The following is a 12,562-nucleotide window of genomic DNA, read 5'->3' as shown; positions in this document are numbered from 1 at the left end:
TTACACCAGGGTTTCTTCTGACCTTCTTTCTTCTTCTTCTTGGAAGTTTGGGACCCACCCTCTGTTTCAGTTTGGGGCCCTGTTGAAGACTTCTGGTCTTTAGCTTTCTGCTCCCCACCCTTCTGGTCTGTTTTCTTCTGGTCACCACCCTGGTTCTGGTTCTGGTTCTTTTGCTTAACTCTGGTTCTTACCCATTTATCTGCCCTCTTTCCCAATTCTTGGGGAGAGGTCAAATCTGAGTCAACCAAATGTTGATGCAACTGCTGGTTCTGACAATTATTTAAAATTTGTTCTCTCATCAGCAAATTATACAATCCTTCATAGTCTGTAACCTTGCTTCCCAGCAACCATCCCTCCAGAGCCTTAGTGGCACACTCAACAAATTCAGACCAGTCCTGAGTCTGTGTCTTCTGGGTATCTCTGAACATTAACCTGTACTGTTCAGTGGTTAAGCCTAACCCATCAATCAGAGCACTCTTCAGGACCAGGTAGTTTCTAGAATCCCCATCACTAACTGTGAGGAGTCTGTCTCGGCCTCTACCTTCAAAGGAGAGCCACAAGATTGCTGCCCACTGCTCCTGAGGGATCTGCTGTACTCTGCAGGCTCTCTCCATTGCAGTAATCCATTTATGGATATCATCCCCAGCTTTGTAGGGGGGCACAATCTTACTCAGGTTTCTATTATCAAAAGACCTGTCTTTATCCTTGTGGATATTGCTGCCACCAGTGGGTTCTATTACCCCACTCTCTCTAGGCTGTCTTGCTCTAGCAAGTTTCTCTTGGGCCAGGGCAATCTCTAACTCTTGTCTCTGGACTCTCAATTCAGCCTCTCTAATTTGAGATTCTCTCAATTTGGTCTCATGTTCCCTTCTCTGAGGGCTAGTCATCCTTCTTCTGGAGTGACCATGAGAACCTCTAGAAGCATGGGAGTTGTCAGAGTCACCTGAGTGAATCCTTCTCCTCCTAGGCTCCTGGTTAAGTCCACCTGGGGGTCTGAATGGGTTGTTACCTGATTCATTCCCAAGTTGACTTAAGTTAGCCTGGTTCAGTCTACTGACCAGCACCTGACTATCTCTGTCACCATCTGACTCACTGCTTTCCACCTCCTCCTCCTCTTCTTCTTCCTCTACATCTACCTGAGGAGCTCCAGTGGTGGAGGCTTCCTCATCTACCAGGATGATAGGGGCAGGGGTGTCTACAGTGTCATCCTCTGAAGGATGGCCTCCTTCAGCATCCCCTGTGGGGTTTGCTTTAGAGGTCTTTAGAGCCTCAGACTGATCCAAGAGCTCTCTTAGGTGGTCTGTAGTAGGGGAAGGCCCTGTCTTCAGAACCCTTAAGACACAAAGCTGTCTTAATTCCTTAAAGGGAAAAATAGCAAACTGGGATGGCGCCCTTGGAGGGTCACTCTCAACAGGAGTAAGTCCACTGGACCCCTCTGTTCCAGACATTGCTCTAGTGTGGGTGGATGTGTTGCAATCTACCTACACTGGTGTTTACCTACTAAACCTATCTAGTAGTTGTAGCTAGGGTGTGCTACTCCCTTTGCTCTACAACAACTAAGTTCAGTAGAACTTAAGTATACTAGTCTTGTTTTATATGTACCTAGCAGGTACCTGTATGATCTTTCAAATGATAATCTCAAAGATTGTAATGGTAAAACAACAGCAAGCTCAGATCCCAATCCGCTGCTCACCAATGTGAGAAGTTGGCCTGGTATATAATGCTCACTAATTCTAGTGATCACTTTGTACCATGCCAAGCAACCCTTATGATGATGGTTGTAATTCAACCTTGTAGACCAGTTATTCTAGTGGTAACGTGGACAAAGCAGTCTTAGGCTAAACTCTGAAAGGCATGTGAAGCCAGCTGTTATACCATACACAACCCCCTTGAATACCAAATGAAAGGGACACCACACAGATATATATTGAAAATATATATTGATTTATTAACTATTAAAATCCCCTGGACTCTTTATGAGCACAGAAGCACAAGCGTTAAATCACAAGACAGTTTAAAATACACAAAAGTTGCACAATATGGATGAGCCCTAGGGGCCACCTAAACCATATACTAAGAAAGTGGTATAAGAGATACCAAGAGGAAAGTGAAGAGGCCTAGGGCCTTGGGAATCGCTGGAGCTATTCGAGACTGGCAATGACTAAATCGGGAAAGGCCCACGGGACTCGGGTGCAGTGTTCAAAGTGCACGCACTTCTCAATACAAAGTCTATGGTGCGTAAAAAGCACAAAGTTAGAAAGTTAGGAACCTTCCGAGTGACCTACGGAGTTGAAACTTAAAACACAGGCCCTTGGGATGTGTGCCAGTGCAGGAGCACCGGCGGAGCTGAGTTACCTCACCCACAGGAAGCGGGTGCACAGGGTCGAAGTCGTGTCGGGTTTCGTCACGCTGGTCGATGGTGCTTGGAGCTGAAGATGCTGCAGGCGGCTCGATGAGAAGAGTTCCGGTGGATCCAAGGGTGGATCTGAAGATGTGAAGACCTGAAAGCAGAGGGGACAATGTTCAAAGTCACTAGCCAGTGACTACCGTGGAACCAGATTGGAACCAGGCGATGTCGGGTGCAAACAGGCGTTGTCGGGTAGCTTCTTTCTGCAGCCACGTGGATACCCGGGGTCGAGGACGTCCAGGAGTCGGTCACGACCTGTCCCACGTAAGCTTCTCGCTGTTGGCGGTGTCGGCGACCTGATCGGAGCAAACAGGCCTTGGCAAATGCAAGCCACGCAGAAGTTGAAAGATGCTGTTCACTCGGACCAGCAAGGTCAGAGCGGGTGCTCCTTTTTCACAGGAGCTTGGGTAGGTCTGGAGCAACCAGACCTGCTGTGTAAATCTTCGGTTTCGTCGCCAAGATGGCCGCTGACCACGTGGCTAGTGGCCGGGATGGCGCGTCGAGTGGCACAATGCAAAAGGGCCCCACGCAGATCGTGGAGATGCTGGAGGTCGGCTCTTCGGTGCAAGGGCTGCTCGGTGGTGGGGGTTCTCAATCCCCAAAGCACAACGTCGAGGATGCCTCAGAAGCTGCGCAGTCAGCTGTTCGAGTGTCTTTCAAGAGGTCCGGTCCCACGTCACTCGGTGCCTCCACGGGTCCCTTCTTCGCAGGGACTGTGGATCGGGCTCTGAGAGGTCTGGGAGTCTGGTTCTTGTCGGGCTCTGGGCTCGGTCTCCGGCGGGAGGCAGCGGCAAAGCAGACGTCGAGTTGCTGGTTGGTACCTGTGTTCACAGGGTGGCCACTCCTAGGCCACAAGGGAGATTCTCTTCAGTCTTCTGTGCAGCAGAATGTCGAAGTCCAGTCTTCTTCTTGTTTAAAGTTGATTTCAGGATGATCTGCCGTGCAATGGCACTGCTCCCCCTCTTATTCCCAAACTGGGGGTGGATCACCTACTAGGTCCCTCCTCTGGGAGGAACCAGGAAGGGGGGCGGTTACACCCCCTTTCCTTTGTCCAGCTCCACGCCAGGACTGGGGCTGGAAGGCCCCAGAACCGGTTTGGACTGGCCTATGCACGGGGACACCTTGTGTGCCCCGGGCATGTCTGATTCTATTCAGCCCTGTCCTACCCAATACACAAAATCCTGTCTGGGGTGGTGCTCGCACCTCCCAAGGCAGGAAACCCTTTGTCCAGGCCACCATCTGCCGAGTTTCGGTCAGCAGCAGGAGGCCAGACTTGTGTCTGTGGTGGCAGCGTCCATTTTGTGAAGCTGAGGCTCTGTTTAACTTTACGGGGTTAAGGCTACACACATGTCGTGTCCCTCTAGAAGGGTGGAATGCTATCCCCGTCGCCAGAATTGGCGAGGGGATAGTATTCCAATTCGTATGACACCTTACTCGACATGTTTTGATAAAGCCAAACCAAAGATAGCATTTAACCGCGAGGATTATAATGCACTTAAGAGTATATGGTATGGCAATATCCCGGAACAGCTTAGGGAGTTGTTCCCGACAGCTGCAGACAGGCTCAGCTCATGCTAGAGCACCATCTCACATATTTCCAAGCACTCTGCCTCCAGGATTGATGAGGCCTTCCATAGGAGTGGCTGATAGGAACATATGTGTCCAGTTTAGGGTTAGGCACAGACATACTGTACCTAAGTAAGAGGTGGTTACACCGACTTACCCCAGCTGAGTGATCAGCCAGTTGTGTCAAATATGGAGGCCAGGCCAGGGGTGGCACAATACATGCTGCAGCCCCTGGTAGGCCTTGGATACACCTATGCCCTGGGCACCTAGGGTGCACTAATACAGGGGCTCATAAGGTGAACCAGTTCCAATTCATAATGCACCTAAAGTGCATTGGCAGTAATTTAGAGAGAGAACAGCAGGCTGTGGGTCTGATTAGCAGGCCCACAGCCACATTAAGTCAGAAACCAGTGAAGCAAAAAGCAAAAATGTGGGGTGACCATAGGATAGCAGACCCTACTCTCCTACATAACCCCCCCCCAAACGCAGGGACATTAGACTAACCTTGACCAGTTGTGTCTTCATGTTCTAAGTGGAAGTACCTGGAGAGACCATCTGCGTTGCCATGGTCAGTCCCTGGGCGGTGTTCCACTGTAAAGTCCATCCCCTGTAGGGAAATGGACCACCTGAGTAGTTTGGGGTTTTCACCCTTCATCTGATTAAGCCATAGGAGGGGCTTATGGTCGGTCTGAATCTTGAAGTGAGTGCCAAATAAGTATGGTCTCAACTTCTTCAGGGCCCACACCACAGCAAAGGCCTCCCTCTCTATAGCTGACCAACGTTTCTCTCTGGGGGTCAGCCTTCTGCTAATGAAAGCAATGGGCTGGTCCTGGCCATCTACATTAAGCTGTGAAAGCACTGCTCCCACTCCCAACTCAGAAGCATCTGTTTGGACAATGAACTCTCTTGAGTAGTCAGGACTCTTCAGGATAGGTGCAGAGCACATGGCCTTCTTCAGGTCATCAAATGCCTTTTGACAGATTTCTGTCCACTGAACCTTTTTGGGCATCTTCTTGGATGTCAGATCATTAAGAGGAGTCACAATGGACCCATAGTTCTTAACAAACTTCCTGTAGTACCCAGTCAGGCCCAAGAAAGCTCTGACCTGAGTCTGGGTAGTTGGAGGGGACCAGTCCTTGATGGTCTGGATCTTACTCTCCAGTGGTTGAACTTGGCCTCCACCTACAAGGTGGCCCAGGTATACAACCTTGCTCTGCCCTATCTGGCACTTTGTTGCCTTGATAGTGAGGCCTGCCTTCTGCAGAGCCTCAAGCACTTCCTTCAGGTGGACCAGGTGATCCTCCCAGGTGGAGCTAAAGACAGCAATATCGTCCAGATAAGCTGCACAAAAGTCATCCAACCCAGTGAGGACTTGATTCACCAACCTTTGGAAGGTGGCAGGTGCATTTTTCAAACCAAAGGGCATCACCACAAACTGATAATGCCCACTGGGGGTAGAAAATGCTGTCTTGGCTTTAGACTCCTCAGCTAACCTGATTTGCCAGTAGCCAGCTGTCAAGTCAAATGTGCTCAAATATTTGGCAGAAGCCAACTTGTCAATGAGCTCATCTGCCCTTGGAATAGGGTGTGCATCTGTCCTGGTGACAGCATTGAGTCCTCTGTAATCCACACAGAACCTCGTCTCTCTCTTGCCATCTTTGGTGTGAGGTTTGGGGACCAGAACCACTGGGCTAGCCCAGGGGCTCTCTGAAGGCTCAATGACACCTAATTCCAGCATCTTTTGCACCTCAGTCTTTATACAGTCCCTGACGTGGTCAGGTTGCCTGTAAATTTTGCTCTTTACAGGAAGACTGTCACCAGTGTCCACCACATGTGTACACCAGTTAGTCTGACTGGGTGTCAATGAGAACATATGCCTGTATGCCTGTAGAACTTGTCTGCAGTCATGTTGCTGATGTTCAGTGAGGCTGCCACCTAAGGCCACACCATCAACTGAGCCATCCTCAGGGTTCTGAGTGAGTAGGTCTGGGAGAGGGTCACTCTCTTCCTCCTGTCCCTCATCTGTAGCCATGAGCAAGCCCATGTCTGCCCTGCTGACATATGCCTTCAATCTGTTCACATGGAGCACCCTGTGGGGGCTCCTGGGAGTTCCTAGGTCCACCAAGTAGGTAACCTCTCCCTTCTTTTCCAGAATTGTATGGGGTCCAGACCATTTGTCTTGGAGTGCTGCTGGGGCCACTGGCTCCAACACCCATACCTTCTGTCCAGGCTGAAATTCAACAAGGACAGCTTTTTGGTCATGCCAAGCTTTCTGTAATTCTTGGCTAGCCTCAAGGTTTTTGGATGCCTTTTCCATGTACTCTGCCATCCTGGAGCGGAGACCAAGTACATAGTCCACTATGTCTTGCTTAGGCTTTTTGAGAGGTAACTCCCATCCTTCCTTCACTAGACACAGGGGTCCTCTTACAGGGTGCCCAAACAACAATTCAAAGGGGCTGAAGCCAACCCCCTTTTGAGGGACCTCTCTGTAAGCGAACAAAAGGCAGGGCAGAAGGATGTCCCATCTTCGCCTGAGCTTTTCAGGTAATCCTTTAATCATGCCCTTTAGGGTCTTGTTAAATCTCTCAACAAGCCCATTGCATTGTGGGTGATAAGGAGTGGTGAACTTGTAGTTGACACCACATTCCTTCCACATAGCTGTCAGATATCCAGACATGAAGTTGGTACCTCTATCTGATATTACCTCCTTAGGAAACCCCACTCTGGAGAAAACTCCAAGTAAGGCCCTGGCCACAACAGGAGCTGTTGTGGTCCTAAGGGGAATTGCCTCTGGGTACCTGGTGGCATGATCCACTACCACCAGTATGAATCTGTGCCCAGATGCTGTAGGGGGATCCATTGGACCAACAATATCAATCCCCACTCTTTCAAAGGGAACCCCCACCACGGGTAGTGGTAGCAGGGGGGCCTTTGTTGTTCCACCTGCTTTACCACTGGCTTGGCAGGTTTCACAGGAGCGACAAAACTCCTTGGTGTCTTCAGACATGTGAGGCCAGTGAAAGTGAGGGACAAGCCTGTCCCAAGTCTTGTTCTGGCCTAGGTGTCCTGCTAAAGGAATATCATGGGCCAAGGTGAGTAGGAAGCCCCTAAATTGCAGAGGTATAACCAACCTCCTGGTAGCACCAGGCTTGGGGTCTCTAGCCTCTGAATAAAGGAGTCCATCGTCCCAATATACTTTATGGGCACCTTGAGCATTCCCAGCAGCCTCAGCAGCAGCCTGCTGTCTGAGGGGTTCAAGAGAAGGACAAGTTAACTGAGCCTGCCCCAAGTCTGCCCTAGAAGGTCCCCCTGTCCCCAGAAACTCAACCTGATCAGGTTCAAGTTCTTCAGGGACAGTTCCTTCAGGGGTCTCAAGATCAGTTTCCTGTGAAGCCTGATCCTCACTTGTAGGCAGTTGGGAAGGCGCAGCCTTAACCCTCCTGTTCTTCTTCTTGGGAGGTACTTGGTCCATTGTTCCAGGATCCAAGACCTGAGGTTCAGAGAGGCACTTTTTGGACTGTGACCTGGTCACAGCAGGAACATGTGATGATATCCCTAACATCTCTGCATGAGTCCTGTACTCAACTTCTGACCATAGAGAGTTCTCCAGGTCATTGCCCAACAAACATTCTACTGGGAGATCAGCACTAACCACAACTTTCTTTAGGCCAGTTACCCCTCCCCAGGAAAAGTTAACAAGTGCCACACTATGTGTAGTAGTGACATTGCTGGCATTGGTCACCAGGTAATCATCGCCTGGCATGTATTGTCCAGGGTCCACAAAGTTAGGTGTCACCATAGTGACACTGGCACATGTGTCCCTGTAAGCTTGAGCCACTTTGTTGTTAATCAAAGGTGTCTGTCTGTATTTGCCCAGGTTACTGGGACTTATGTCAGGGGTCAAATCTATGTCCCCTTCACAAACCAGAACAGCCTGTGTAAGAGTTCTGACTAGGTCAGAATCTCCTTCAGTTCCCAAAGTGATACCCACTAATCCCTTGGCTTGAGGACCAGCACTGCTAACTGTACTAGTGGGTGCAGGTGCCTTAGGGGCTGCAGTGCTGGGGGCTCCACCCTTTTTACACTCACTTGTCCAGTGAGAGGTGTTCTTACAAGTTTTACACCAGGGTTTCTTCTGACCTTCTTTCTTCTTCTTCTTGGAAGTTTGGGACCCACCCTCTGTTTCAGTTTGGGGCCCTGTTGAAGACTTCTGGTCTTTAGCTTTCTGCTCCCCACCCTTCTGGTCTGTTTTCTTCTGGTCACCACCCTGGTTCTGGTTCTGGTTCTTTTGCTTAACTCTGGTTCTTACCCATTTATCTGCCCTCTTTCCCAATTCTTGGGGAGAGGTCAAATCTGAGTCAACCAAATGTTGATGCAACTGCTGGTTCTGACAATTATTTAAAATTTGTTCTCTCATCAGCAAATTATACAATCCTTCATAGTCTGTAACCTTGCTTCCCAGCAACCATCCCTCCAGAGCCTTAGTGGCACACTCAACAAATTCAGACCAGTCCTGAGTCTGTGTCTTCTGGGTATCTCTGAACATTAACCTGTACTGTTCAGTGGTTAAGCCTAACCCATCAATCAGAGCACTCTTCAGGACCAGGTAGTTTCTAGAATCCCCATCACTAACTGTGAGGAGTCTGTCTCGGCCTCTACCTTCAAAGGAGAGCCACAAGATTGCTGCCCACTGCTCCTGAGGGATCTGCTGTACTCTGCAGGCTCTCTCCATTGCAGTAATCCATTTATGGATATCATCCCCAGCTTTGTAGGGGGGCACAATCTTACTCAGGTTTCTATTATCAAAAGACCTGTCTTTATCCTTGTGGATATTGCTGCCACCAGTGGGTTCTATTACCCCACTCTCTCTAGGCTGTCTTGCTCTAGCAAGTTTCTCTTGGGCCAGGGCAATCTCTAACTCTTGTCTCTGGACTCTCAATTCAGCCTCTCTAATTTGAGATTCTCTCAATTTGGTCTCATGTTCCCTTCTCTGAGGGCTAGTCATCCTTCTTCTGGAGTGACCATGAGAACCTCTAGAAGCATGGGAGTTGTCAGAGTCACCTGAGTGAATCCTTCTCCTCCTAGGCTCCTGGTTAAGTCCACCTGGGGGTCTGAATGGGTTGTTACCTGATTCATTCCCAAGTTGACTTAAGTTAGCCTGGTTCAGTCTACTGACCAGCACCTGACTATCTCTGTCACCATCTGACTCACTGCTTTCCACCTCCTCCTCCTCTTCTTCTTCCTCTACATCTACCTGAGGAGCTCCAGTGGTGGAGGCTTCCTCATCTACCAGGATGATAGGGGCAGGGGTGTCTACAGTGTCATCCTCTGAAGGATGGCCTCCTTCAGCATCCCCTGTGGGGTTTGCTTTAGAGGTCTTTAGAGCCTCAGACTGATCCAAGAGCTCTCTTAGGTGGTCTGTAGTAGGGGAAGGCCCTGTCTTCAGAACCCTTAAGACACAAAGCTGTCTTAATTCCTTAAAGGGAAAAATAGCAAACTGGGATGGTGCCCTTGGAGGGTCACTCTCAACAGGAGTAAGTCCACTGGACCCCTCTGTTCCAGACATTGCTCTAGTGTGGGTGGATGTGTTGCAATCTACCTACACTGGTGTTTACCTACTAAACCTATCTAGTAGTTGTAGCTAGGGTGTGCTACTCCCTTTGCTCTACAACAACTAAGTTCAGTAGAACTTAAGTATACTAGTCTTGTTTTATATGTACCTAGCAGGTACCTGTATGATCTTTCAAATGATAATCTCAAAGATTGTAATGGTAAAACAACAGCAAGCTCAGATCCCAATCCGCTGCTCACCAATGTGAGAAGTTGGCCTGGTATATAATGCTCACTAATTCTAGTGATCACTTTGTACCATGCCAAGCAACCCTTATGATGATGGTTGTAATTCAACCTTGTAGACCAGTTATTCTAGTGGTAACGTGGACAAAGCAGTCTTAGGCTAAACTCTGAAAGGCATGTGAAGCCAGCTGTTATACCATACACAACCCCCTTGAATACCAAATGAAAGGGACACCACACAGATATATATTGAAAATATATATTGATTTATTAACTATTAAAATCCCCTGGACTCTTTATGAGCACAGAAGCACAAGCGTTAAATCACAAGACAGTTTAAAATACACAAAAGTTGCACAATATGGATGAGCCCTAGGGGCCACCTAAACCATATACTAAGAAAGTGGTATAAGAGATACCAAGAGGAAAGTGAAGAGGCCTAGGGCCTTGGGAATCGCTGGAGCTATTCGAGACTGGCAATGACTAAATCGGGAAAGGCCCACGGGACTCGGGTGCAGTGTTCAAAGTGCACGCACTTCTCAATACAAAGTCTATGGTGCGTAAAAAGCACAAAGTTAGAAAGTTAGGAACCTTCCGAGTGACCTACGGAGTTGAAACTTAAAACACAGGCCCTTGGGATGTGTGCCAGTGCAGGAGCACCGGCGGAGCTGAGTTACCTCACCCACAGGAAGCGGGTGCACAGGGTCGAAGTCGTGTCGGGTTTCGTCACGCTGGTCGATGGTGCTTGGAGCTGAAGATGCTGCAGGCGGCTCGATGAGAAGAGTTCCGGTGGATCCAAGGGTGGATCTGAAGATGTGAAGACCTGAAAGCAGAGGGGACAATGTTCAAAGTCACTAGCCAGTGACTACCGTGGAACCAGATTGGAACCAGGCGATGTCGGGTGCAAACAGGCGTTGTCGGGTAGCTTCTTTCTGCAGCCACGTGGATACCCGGGGTCGAGGACGTCCAGGAGTCGGTCACGACCTGTCCCACGTAAGCTTCTCGCTGTTGGCGGTGTCGGCGACCTGATCGGAGCAAACAGGCCTTGGCAAATGCAAGCCACGCAGAAGTTGAAAGATGCTGTTCACTCGGACCAGCAAGGTCAGAGCGGGTGCTCCTTTTTCACAGGAGCTTGGGTAGGTCTGGAGCAACCAGACCTGCTGTGTAAATCTTCGGTTTCGTCGCCAAGATGGCCGCTGACCACGTGGCTAGTGGCCGGGATGGCGCGTCGAGTGGCACAATGCAAAAGGGCCCCACGCAGATCGTGGAGATGCTGGAGGTCGGCTCTTCGGTGCAAGGGCTGCTCGGTGGTGGGGGTTCTCAATCCCCAAAGCACAACGTCGAGGATGCCTCAGAAGCTGCGCAGTCAGCTTTTCGAGTGTCTTTCAAGAGGTCCGGTCCCACGTCACTCGGTGCCTCCACGGGTCCCTTCTTCGCAGGGACTGTGGATCGGGCTCTGAGAGGTCTGGGAGTCTGGTTCTTGTCGGGCTCTGGGCTCGGTCTCCGGCGGGAGGCGGCGGCAAAGCAGATGTCGAGTTGCTGGTTGGTACCTGTGTTCACAGGGTGGCCACTCCTAGGCCACAAGGGAGATTCTCTTCAGTCTTCTGTGCAGCAGAATGTCGAAGTCCAGTCTTCTTCTTGTTTAAAGTTGATTTCAGGATGATCTGCCGTGCAATGGCACTGCTCCCCCTCTTATTCCCAAACTGGGGGTGGATCACCTACTAGGTCCCTCCTCTGGGAGGAACCAGGAAGGGGGGCGGTTACACCCCCTTTCCTTTGTCCAGCTCCACGCCAGGACTGGGGCTGGAAGGCCCCAGAACCGGTTTGGACTGGCCTATGCACGGGGACACCTTGTGTGCCCCGGGCATGTCTGATTCTATTCAGCCCTGTCCTACCCAATACACAAAATCCTGTCTGGGGTGGTGCTCGCACCTCCCAAGGCAGGAAACCCTTTGTCCAGGCCACCATCTGCCGAGTTTCGGTCAGCAGCAGGAGGCCAGACTTGTGTCTGTGGTGGCAGCGTCCATTTTGTGAAGCTGAGGCTCTGTTTAACTTTACGGGGTTAAGGCTACACACATGTCGTGTCCCTCTAGAAGGGTGGAATGCTATCCCCGTCGCCAGAATTGGCGAGGGGATAGTATTCCAATTCGTATGACACCTTACTCGACATGTTTTGATAAAGCCAAACCAAAGATAGCATTTAACCGCGAGGATTATAATGCACTTAAGAGTATATGGTATGGCAATATCCCGGAACAGCTTAGGGAGTTGTTCCCGACAGCTGCAGACAGGCTCAGCTCATGCTAGAGCACCATCTCACATATTTCCAAGCACTCTGCCTCCAGGATTGATGAGGCCTTCCATAGGAGTGGCTGATAGGAACATATGTGTCCAGTTTAGGGTTAGGCACAGACATACTGTACCTAAGTAAGAGGTGGTTACACCGACTTACCCCAGCTGAGTGATCAGCCAGTTGTGTCAAATATGGAGGCCAGGCCAGGGGTGGCACAATACATGCTGCAGCCCCTGGTAGGCCTTGGATACACCTATGCCCTGGGCACCTAGGGTGCACTAATACAGGGGCTCATAAGGTGAACCAGTTCCAATTCGTAATGCACCTAAAGTGCATTGGCAGTAATTTAGAGAGAGAACAGCAGGCTGTGGGTCTGATTAGCAGGCCCACAGCCACATTAAGTCAGAAACCAGTGAAGCAAAAAGCAAAAATTTGGGGTGACCATAGGATAGCAGACCCTACTCTCCTACACCCTGCCACACTTATGGCGGCCATAAGCG

Source organism: Lissotriton vulgaris, chromosome 5, assembly GCF_964263255.1.
Source record: "Lissotriton vulgaris chromosome 5, aLisVul1.2, whole genome shotgun sequence".
NCBI lineage: Eukaryota > Metazoa > Chordata > Amphibia > Caudata > Salamandridae > Lissotriton > Lissotriton vulgaris.
Note: the sequence above shows the minus strand (reverse complement) of the source record.